Source organism: Nicotiana tabacum, chromosome 5 (assembly GCF_000715075.1).
Source record: "Nicotiana tabacum cultivar K326 chromosome 5, ASM71507v2, whole genome shotgun sequence".
Taxonomy (NCBI): domain Eukaryota; kingdom Viridiplantae; phylum Streptophyta; class Magnoliopsida; order Solanales; family Solanaceae; genus Nicotiana; species Nicotiana tabacum.
The window spans coordinates 133,987,090-133,998,287 of record NC_134084.1 but is presented as its reverse complement, the minus strand read 5'-3'; positions in this window follow the sequence as shown (position 1 = coordinate 133,998,287).

The following is an 11,198-nucleotide window of genomic DNA, read 5'->3' as shown; positions in this document are numbered from 1 at the left end:
CAGCACCTTCTCACGCCAAGGATCGCATTTAAGAGCTCTTAGGTCTGTCCGATCAGTTCCGGACCTACGGGGATCCCGCCAAACACCAGCCTGCCCGGTCGAATGCAATAACAAAAAAGAGGTACAGAAGAAATAAAATTTCAAGTGTTTTCCTATATATTACACGCACGAAAAGGGCACATCCTCTATCTACAGGCATGCCCTACATATATCAAAAACAAAGTGACAAAATGGCAAAATCTGCACTCCGCACTAAAGGGCTATAGCTTGTCAAAATTTGCCTTCTGCGACGTCAACGAGAAGTGACCGAGCGTCAGCTCGTCCGCCCTTGCTCGAGCCAACTCCTCTGAGAGAATGAATCCCCTCGCACCGACCTCCTTGAGTACCTCTCTTCGAGATCTACAACGAACATATTCCTCGATCCTCTTCTCCCGGTCGAGGACTCGCTTTACATCTGCTTGGGCATCAACAACATCCTTCATATGAATCGCCATCTCCCGATCAGCCTTGGTCTAACTTAGCATCGCTTCAGCTCGGGCATCAATTATTTCAGCTCTGACCTTCGAGAGATTAGATTTGAGTGTCCCAATCATGTCTGCTTGAACTTTGGCGTTATTACGAGTCAAGCGGAGTTGGCCTCGAGAGCAGGGACCTTGGCCGTGGCACTTATCTCCTCCAAAGTTCGAGTATGCACTTGAGCCATTAGCTCTCCACAAGTAACTCTAACACGGTTGACGTCGCCTTTGAGGTACTCCAAGGCCTCCGCCCTTTTCTACAGCTGATATAATAAAAGGAGTTAGCCTTAAGGATAGAGAGGAGCGAAGCGCGTACTACAGGAAGTTACCTGCTCCATCAAATAGCTCTCATAGTTTGAGCTCTGATACGCCTCATATCGCCAATGCGCCAACTCAGCCTCCTTCTCCTCGCTAAGGATCCTAAGGGACTTGCCCTCGTTCAGGACTTTCTGGAGCCTGGCCCCTTAATGGAGCAGCTCAGACATAAGCCTATCACAGGCCTGCACAAGGAAAACTCAATAAAGGAAGGAGGGCGCGACATACAGGAAAAAACGCGCCCAAACTCACCTCGAAGAGAAGCCAACAGACTTCTTCTAAGTCAGAACACACTCCTGTTGATCCCGCCTCTCCTGCCCCAAGAGAACCAACCTCGGGCAGGGCATATTCACTCGGAGGAATCGCCGCCCGGGAATCTGATACTCCAGGAACATCAGGCTCGGACGATGCCCTCTCCTTAAAGATATGGGCCCACCCAATGCCACTAAAAGCTCCATCACACCACATGTGTCGATCCCCCTTATCGCCATCATCCCTCGGCTCGGAGGCCGACGACTCCTTCCCATCTTCGGAAGAGCACTGCCTCATCCCAAGGAACCACCCGATATCTGCAAACGGTGAATCCAGTACAAATAAAAGGGGAAAATATTACCTCAAATATATGAAGGCCAAAGCAAAGGCAACATACCTTGGTATTTCACTCCCCATCTGGTACGAAATACAGCTCGCCACCTGCGCTCGTCGCAGGTTGAATGGGTCACCAGCTTCCGAACCCAACCGGGCAGGTCAAGGACTTTGCTTGGCATCCATAAAGTTGCTGCAACAAAGGAGACAACATTATTACCCAACTAATTTTCGCTATAGGCAAAATCTGAAAAAGCGCCAGATGCCCCACTCACGTGCATGGTTCCACCCTTCGGGAAATGGCAAAAGCCCCGCTGGGATAATGTCAGTCGTCCGGACCTAGATAAGCCAACTGGACCACTCTTGGTCCCCGTCTTCTTCGTCATCAACAACAAAGGGAGTGGACGAACGGCACCTCAGAGTTAGCAGGCCTCGATGTTGAAAGGGCCAGTATAACCTAATGAGGTGATTAAACGTGAATTCGAGCCCAGCCTTCTCCACGAAGAACCTCATCATCAATACCATTCGCCAAAATGACGGATGAATCTGCGCCAGAGTAACCCGATACTTCAAGCAAAAATCAAGTACAACCCTATCAGGGGGGGAAAATGCAAAAAGGTATAGGTATACGCTCAAGAATCCATTAGTGGAGTCATAATACCCTCATCTGTGGAAAGCACCTGTAGTGTTACCCCCTCACTCCACCCGCAGTATCTCCTCACCATTTCTAGGTGTTCCTCTTTTATCAAGGATGTCGTCTTCAAAGCAAACTCCCTCGGTTCCTGAGCACTGGGAGAAACACCCCCCGTTCTTTGCCGGACCGGCCCCCGAAGTGGTTTCTATGACTATGGTAAAACTAACAGGTCAAAGCAAGGGCGTGCACCAACACTTTTTGTGCCTGAAGAGATTAAGTACCCTGCGCCAAAGCAGAAAAGAAGCTATCTAAAAATAGCGAGGTATTGCTAAGAAGCCGAAGCCGCCAACATATATGCGAGAAGCAGCGACGACTCGCCTACCCGAGGCGAGCACCGGGAAGCCGATAGCCTCGATACAGATCGGTGGATCGATACCCAATCCAGATAGCATCATTCAACGAGAAGTAAAGACCCGAAGGGCCCTCTGTATTATCTCCAAGCTCGAGACAGCTTCCTACCTCGAGGATCCCTGACCCAAAGAAGTCGGACTTCGGGAAGTCTTTTAACACAGACACTCGACGCAAGGCAAGTACCTGGTCTCATGATTCCCTCTTTCTACAAAGAGGAATAAATGCAGGAAGCTTCGATCGCGAAAGTTCCACGAAGGTCCGAGGCAGCATGCAACTCCTCAGCAGAAGTCTATCCTATACGCTTTAAAAAGGGGGGGGGGGGTATCTACATCAAGATCAAAAGGGACCCCCGGGTACCTAAAGTTGACCTTCATTCAGGATAACATTTGCAAAGGCTCCGAAATTCGACGCATTATATCCATATAACTCAAAGGGCCTCGGTTAGGGGTGTACATGGATTGGGTTGATTCGGTTTTTATCAAAATCAAACCAAACCAACTATATCGGTTTGGATTGGTTCGATTTTGTCGGGTTTTCGGGTTTTTTTTGTTACATGAATATTATTTCAATCATACTTTGTTAAAATTATAGATAAAGCTTTGATAAGTGAATATATGTTTAGTAAATATGGAATTTTTTTTACAAACATATGATCTATTAAAATATTCTAATGGGTGAATTTTTTAGTAACACATGATAGTTATTTTCTTAGTCGTCTAACAATAATTTTTCGTTAATTTACGGTTTCAAGGTTAATACATGAGAGTATCCCAAATATTTCAACATTTTCTAAAAATATTCACTATAAAGTCTTAAAAATATAAATAAAATTTATATATTTATGTCGGTTTGGTTCGGATTTTTTTACTCAATATCAAACCAAGTCAAACCAAACCTAGTCGGGTTTTTTAATCGGTTTGGTTTTTCAGTTTGGTGCGGTTTTCCGGTTCGGTTTGAACGCCCCTAGCCTCGGTAGCCCGAGCCTATCATATCAATCCAGGATTGGTCCGAAGTATGACGATAGGTTCTAAAGAGAGCCATGTCGATCGACAGAGGATTGGAAAGAACGCCCGCACCCAAGTCAGATATCAGCAGTCAACGAATAAAAGAAGGCATTCAAAGGGCCTCGAAGGGCATGAAATCATATAGAAACAAAGCAAAGATCAAAAGTTGAAGTCAATGGAGTATATTCATACTCATAAAAGATCCATGTACAACAACCCTCGAGGGAACATTACATATAGTTACAAAAGCCTACAGGAGTCTACATCTAAAGCGGAGGAGCGGAAGGATGTACATATGATGAAACCCGGGCGCCCGGTCCGCCCTCGAAGATCCATCTCTGATATCAGCATCCTCGAGCGCCGCACCCTCGAGCACATTTCCTCGAGGGCAATTCCTTCGACCTCCACCTCCCATAGGTTCCCAGCTCAATCCGTCGAGGGATTCCCACCAGAGAAGATAAAGAAAAGGAAAAGGAGGGGACACAGAGGAGAGAAAGGAGACATGGCCCGCCGAAGCCAAAGGTTGAAGATTCGGCGGGCCCCAGCCTCAACGGCCGGTAGTGCCACTTTATCACTTGGGAAAGAAAAAACCCTAGGGATGAAGTGCCACACCAGGCCCGGGTAGGAGAGTGAGCAGCGGTAAATAATCCGAACAACTGTCTACATGAGGGGGAAACCGACTCCCCATCCATCATCACCTCGGGACAACAACAGCCACCACAATGAATATGTTAATGGTTACAGCAGTAACGAGATAATATGGTTATGCTCGACGAAGGGAAGCCCCGGCAGAAGGCCACCATACAGTCTAAGGAAACTCCTCAAGACGGCCTTAAGGTCATGAGCCCCTAGCATGATGTTCAAGGGTGAAAGAAGATGATAATAGGAAATAGGCAAGCAAGCCAATGGAGGCACTGGGATAGTAAAAGCAAAGCCAAGGCACCCCCATTTATAGGGGGTTATGACACGGTCATCTAGGCTTTGGAAGATTGACCGACGGGTGCAGTCAATGCATCCATGAAAAACCAAACTGACGGCGGTACATTCACCTTGAGAAGCAAGAATCAGGAGTGCAATGAATGAGGTCAAAAAGCACGAGCCCATGGATATCCGGTTACCACAAAGCTCACGCCAGGATTCGTATCATCGATATGGTGTCGCCGAAAGAAGCTCGAGGAGTCAAGTGTCAGAATCATCATTTCCCATCACTTCATTATGGGAAACATGGAGACTATCTGTATGCGGCAAAATCAGAAGACTTGATTTCTCGTAGTCAAGTCATTTTGGAAGCATGCCTCGGGACCCCGAGAAAGGGAGGCCACGACTGACTTCCCAACCTCGGGGCTTGTCGAAGCCCAACTCAAAGAAAATGCAGATCGAAACCAGGACAAAGGGGGAAGCTCCCAAGGTACACGGCTAAGCCTGACAGGGCCGGCCTATCCAGAGCCTATGTTGAGGCATCACGTCAAGCCATCCCATATCCATACTTTGTAATTACTCTCCACATACTTGTAGCCGAGCCCCCCCTCCTATATAAAGGGGATTCACCCTACCTTGTAAGGGACCGATGTTGCTCCATTTTCTCCACAAGTGCAATAATATCTCTCTCTCTCTCTCTTTTCTTTCTAGCTTGCTCACTCTCACTAGCCCGAGGACACTTTAATATCTATCGTCCTCTTACTTGTTCTTCAATATATTGCTCAATATTGGTCGTAAAGAGCCTTGCTTAATCATACCCTTAATTGTTATCCCATTCCCGGCTGACCCCAATAACTCGAGCTCGACCCGAACCTGGACCCCGAGGTCCCCATCGATCAGCCCTACATCCGAGCAACATGCCCCTCGGTTTGACTACTAACTCATTTTAGCCTGTGTTTCATCGTTAAACTTAAAATTATTAGCATCAACTTCTCTAACAACTAGCTCGGGAATAGATCACGTATTTTTAGAATCCTATTTACAAATTTAATTATGGTTACCATTTTCACGGTAAACATGGGTAACAAAGGATAAAGTGTTTAGATAGCAGAATAAAATGCCTTCGTCATTCCAATCTTCAAAACATGCCAAGTACAAACACACACAATTTAAACCAAAGAAATCGTACATAATATCTTTTGACTGCATCGGAATTGATAGTCATATCTACACATTTACCTTCTATATCTGTTAAATACAAAGCACCATTGAACAACACTCTTGTTACGATGAACGACCCCTGCCAATTTGGGGCGAACTTGCCTTTTGCTTCAGCCTGGTGTGGAAGGATGTGTTTCAATACTTGTTGACCCACTTCACATTTTTAGGGTCGCACCTTCTTGTTGTATGCTCTTACCATTCTCTTTTGATACAGCTGGCCATGACACACTACTGCCAGTCTTTTCTCATCAATCAGACTTAATTGCTCCAAACAGGCTTTGACCCACTCATCATCATCAATTTCGGCTTCAGCAACAATCCGAAGAGATGGAATTTCAACTTCCACGGGTATCACTGCTTCAGTACCATACACCAACAAATAAGGAGTTGCACCTACTAACATGCGAACAGTAGTACGATAACCCAGCAAAGCGAAGGGCAACTTTTCATGCCATTGCCTGAAATCTTGCACCATTTTCCGAAGTATCTTCTTTATGTTCTTGTTGGCTGCCTCGACTGCTCCGTTCGCCTTGGGGCGGTACGGGGTAGAATTTCGATGCGTAATCTTGAACTGTTGGCATACTTCTTTCATTAAATGACTGTTGAGATTAGCACCATTGTCTATGATGATTGCCTTTGGGATTCCGAACCGACAAATGATATTTGCATGAACAAAATCGACCACTGACTTCTTGGTCACAGATTTGAAAGTTTTAGCTTTACCTACTTAGTGAAATAGTCAATGGCTACCAGAATGAATCTGTGTCCATTGGATGCTGCTGGCTCAATTGGTCCGATGACATCCATACCCCAAGCAACAAATGGCCATGGTGCGGACATTGTGTGCAATTCAGATGGCGGAGAATGAATCAAATCTCCGTGTACTTGGCATTGATGACACTTGCACACAAAGCTGATGCAATCTCGTTCCATGGTGATCCAATAATACCCCGCTCGAAGAATTTTCCTTGCCAGAACATACCTACTCATATGCGACCCACAAACCCCGGAATGCACTTCGGGCATGATAGTCGTGGCTTGTTTAGCATCTATGCATCTTAACAATCCCAGGTCTGGAGTTCTTTTGTACAAAATGCCTCCATTGAAGAAAAATCCACTTGTCAAATTTCGAATTGTTCTCTTTTGATCCCCCGTGGCTTGCACCGGATATACCCCTAACCTGATGTACTCCTTGATATCGTGGAACCAAGGTTCACCGTCAAGTTCTTCTTCCACCATGTTACAGTAAGCATGCTGATCGCGGACCTGAATATGCAAAGGGTCAACATAAGCCTTATCTAGATGATGTAGCATTGACGCCAGAGTAGCCAAAGCGTTAGCAACCTCATTGTGGATCCTCAGGATATGCCTGAACTCCACTAATCTGAACCGCTGAAAAAGATCCTGCAGACATTGCCGATACGGTATGAGTTTCAAATTTCGAGTCTCCCATTCTTCCTGAATTTGGTGCACTAACAGATCTGAATCTCCCAAAACCAACACTTCTTGGACTCTCATGTCCACGACTAACCTTAATCCCAGAATGCACGCTTCGTACTTGGCCATGTTGTTGGTACAATAGAAACAAAGCTGAGCAGTGACAGGGTAGTGATGCCTTGTTTCATAAATGAGTACAACTCCTATCCCAACACCTTTCATGTTAGCAGCCCCATCAATGAAGAGTTTCCAACCGGGCTTTTCATCTTTCTCGACCTCATCAATATGCATTACATCTTCATTAGGAAAGTAAGTCCTCAAATGTTCTTATTTTTCATCCACCGGATTCTCGGCTAAGTGATCGACCAAAGCTTGGGCTTTTATCGCCGCCCGAGTCACATATACGATGTCATACTCTGTGAGCAAGATTTGCCACTTTGTGAGCCTTCCTGTGGGCATGGGCTTCTGGAAGATATACTTTAAAGGATCCAAGTGAGAAATAAGGTAAGTAGTGTAGGATGACAAATAATACTTCAACTTCTGTGCTACCCAAGTCATGGCACAACATGTCCTCTCAAGGGGAGTATACTTAACCTCAAAAGATGTGAACTCCTTGCTAAGATAATAGATGGCTTGATCTTTCCTGCCGGTGATGTCATGCTAATCCAATACACATCCAAATGAATTATCGAGGACTGTCAAATAAAGAATCAAAGGTCTCCCTAGTTTCGGCGGGACTAACACAGGTGGATTCGACAAATACTCTTTGATATTATCGAACACTTCCTAGCACTCATCAGTCCATTTGACCGCAACATCCTTCTTTAGCAACTTAAATATGGGCTCACAAGTTGTCGTGAGCTGAGCAATAAACCTAATGATGTAGTTCAACCTCCCTAGCAGACTCATCACCTCAGTCTTGTTCTTTAGCGGTGGTAACTCTTGGATAGCTTTGATCTTTGACGGATCCAACTCAATGCCCCGCCGACTGACTATGAACCCCAATAGTTTTCTAGATAGAACACCAAATGCACACTTTGCAGGGTTGAGCTTGATATTGTACCTGCGGAGCCTCTGGAAAAACTTTCTCAAATGTTTGACGTGGTCAGACTGCTTCCTGGACTTTATGATCACATCATCCACGTAAACCTCAATCTCCTTGTGTATCATGTCATGGAATATGGTGGTCATTGTCCTCATGTAAGTTGCCCCAGTGTAGCAATATGTTCCCCACGGCGTGATGAATGCCATCTTTTTCGCATCTTCCTCATCCATTAAAATCTAATGATGCCCCGCATAGCAGTCTACAAAAGACCCAATCTCATGCTTGGCACAATTATCAATCAATATATGGATATTTGGCAGTGGGAAATTGTCCTTTGGACTAGCTTTGTTGAGGTCACGGTAATCAACACACACTCTAGTCTTACCATCTTTCTTTGGTACATGCGCAACATTGGCTAACCACGTAGGATACCGCGTGACTTGAATGACCTTTGCATTAAGCTGCTTTGTGACTTCTTCTTTAATCTTCACACTCATGTCAGTTTTGAACTTTCTCAACTTCTGCTTGACGGGAGAGAATACTGGATCAATTGGCAATTTGTGGACCACCAAATTGGTACTCAAGCCTAGCATGTCATCATATAACCATGCAAAAATATCCTTATATTCAAACAATGATTTTATTATTTCTTCCCTGATTTGTGATTCAAGATAGACACTTATATTGGTTTCTCTGACATTATCTGGATCTCCTAGATTGATTGCTTCCATTTCATTCAGATTAGGCTTGAGTTTTTCTTCAAAATGATTTAGTTCCTTACTAATCTCCTCAAAGGCCTCATCCTCATCATATTCTGATTCATCATCACACTCTATTTCTTGGATTCTTATTTCATAATTAGATTGACTTTTAAGACTTGGATGAAGATTCCTCATGAATGTCATGTCATTAAAACCAGCATAAAGAAAAGAAAATAAAAATAAAACTATCAGGAATAATGGAAAAGGGAAATTGCATTTCACTAAAAATAAAGGATAACTGGGTTTGTACATTAACAAACGAAAAATAAAAATCTGGGTCACAACCCTGGAATGACCATGATAGAAAGGAAAACAAAACAAACTACCAAGACTCCTTCCGAGTAGGGAGAGGAGTAGCCTTCCAATTTTTAAGCTTTACATTCGACCCGACGAACTGCACGTCCACTTTTCTAGAACCTTCTCCAACTTCTACCATGTTCACATCATCAAACAACCTCTGGAACCTTTCAATTAACTCCTCGTCAATATCAACCACAGAACTTGGAACTGTTGTCACTGGGCGTTTCCTGGCACCGGGCTTGACAAAAGACCTGGAGAGACGTGGGATGGGCTTTGGAAGTTCCCACACCTTCTATTTCAACATTCTAGTCTTTTTCACATCTGCCGCTGTGGGTTTGAATCCAAGACCAAACATACCCAAGTTTTTAGGGAGGGACACTGGCTGTATGATACCCTACAAAGATGCACCCAGACCTTTATCTAGCACAAAGCCATTTTTCAGCATTTCAGAGGCCATCATGACGGATGCAGAGGTTATCTTTGGAGTTGGAACACATTTACCTTCTGGAACCTTCTCGACCGGCACTGTTTCAAAACTTGATAGACCCATGGCCCTTTGTCATCTTCGGCCTCAATTAATAAGACAGAGGCATCACTGTGAGCACACAAATTCTCCTCACCATGCATGACAATCTCCTGTCTATCCCACTCGAACTTGACCATTTGGTGTAAAGTGGACGGGACTGCTTTGGCGGCATAAATCTGAGGTCAACCTAATAGCAAATTGTAAGAGATGGCTACGTCCAGTACTTGGAACTCCATGGTGAATTTCATCGGTCCTATTGTCAATTCAATCACTATATCACCAACCGAGTCTTTCCCTCCACCGTCAAAACCTCATACGCATATGATGTTCTTGTGAATCCTCTTATCATCAACTTTTAACTTGTTCAGAGTAGAGAGAGGACAGATGTTTTCACTGGAACCATTGTCGACTAATACCCTGATGACCACAGAATCTTCATATTTTATCGTAAGATAAAGAGCTTTGTTGTGTTCAGTACCTTCTACAGGCAATTCGTCATCAAAGAAGGTGACCCTGTTCACCTCAAATATTTTGTTGGAGATATTTTCCATATGGTTCACTGAGATTTTGTCGGGAACATGAGCCTCTTTCAAAATTTTCATTAGGGCCTGACGATGCTCGTCTGAATGGATTAGCAATAATAGCAAGGAAATCTGAGCAGGAGTCTTTCTTAGCTGCTCCACGTTCGAGTAATCTTGTACCTTAATTTTTCTCAAAAACTCCTCCGTTTCTTCTTCAGTGACTGCTTTCTTTAGAACTGGGTTATCTCTGTATGTTTTAGCTTTCCTTAACTCTTCCGGGGCAAAGCATCTCCCTGAATGAGTTAATCCTTGGGCCTCATTGACTTCTTCTTTCACTTCCTTTCCCTTATAGGTCACTATCACCCGTTCATAGTTCCATGGGATAGCTTTGGTGTTGATTACCAGCAACTGGGTTACAAGCTAGATAATGACAGGATCCGTACGGGCACCTTCTACAATTATGATAGGCTTATTTGCCAATCTTGGCACGACCACTTTTGACTTTTCTTGCTTTGATATAACATCGCTTGGGGATCTTTTCTTAACTACCACAGATGGTTCACCGTTTGTCCTGCTTAACTTATTCACTGATCCTTCAACCGTTGTTTTTTTGACTGGCTTGACCTTACTGGACTGAATCATCATGATGGTCTGTGAAGGCTTCTTGGGCTCCCCCCTTGTGTACTCTCTCGATTATGATTGTTTCCTCATGGGTTGGAAATGGGTTCTGATTGATGTTGGGTGCGTCTGGAGTTTGGACTTCAATCTGGTCGGTGTCGATGAGCTCCTGGATGGCATTTTTCAAGCGCCAACACTTCTCCATATCATGCCCCGGAGTACCAGAACAATATGCACAGCTCAAGGAGTAATAAAGATTCTTTGGAGGAGGGTTTGGCAATTTCGACTCAATTGGCCTCAGCATATCCAACTACCTCAATCTCTGGAATAAACTGGTATAAGACTCCCCCAACAGGGTGAAAGTTTTCTTCCGCTATAACCTCTTAT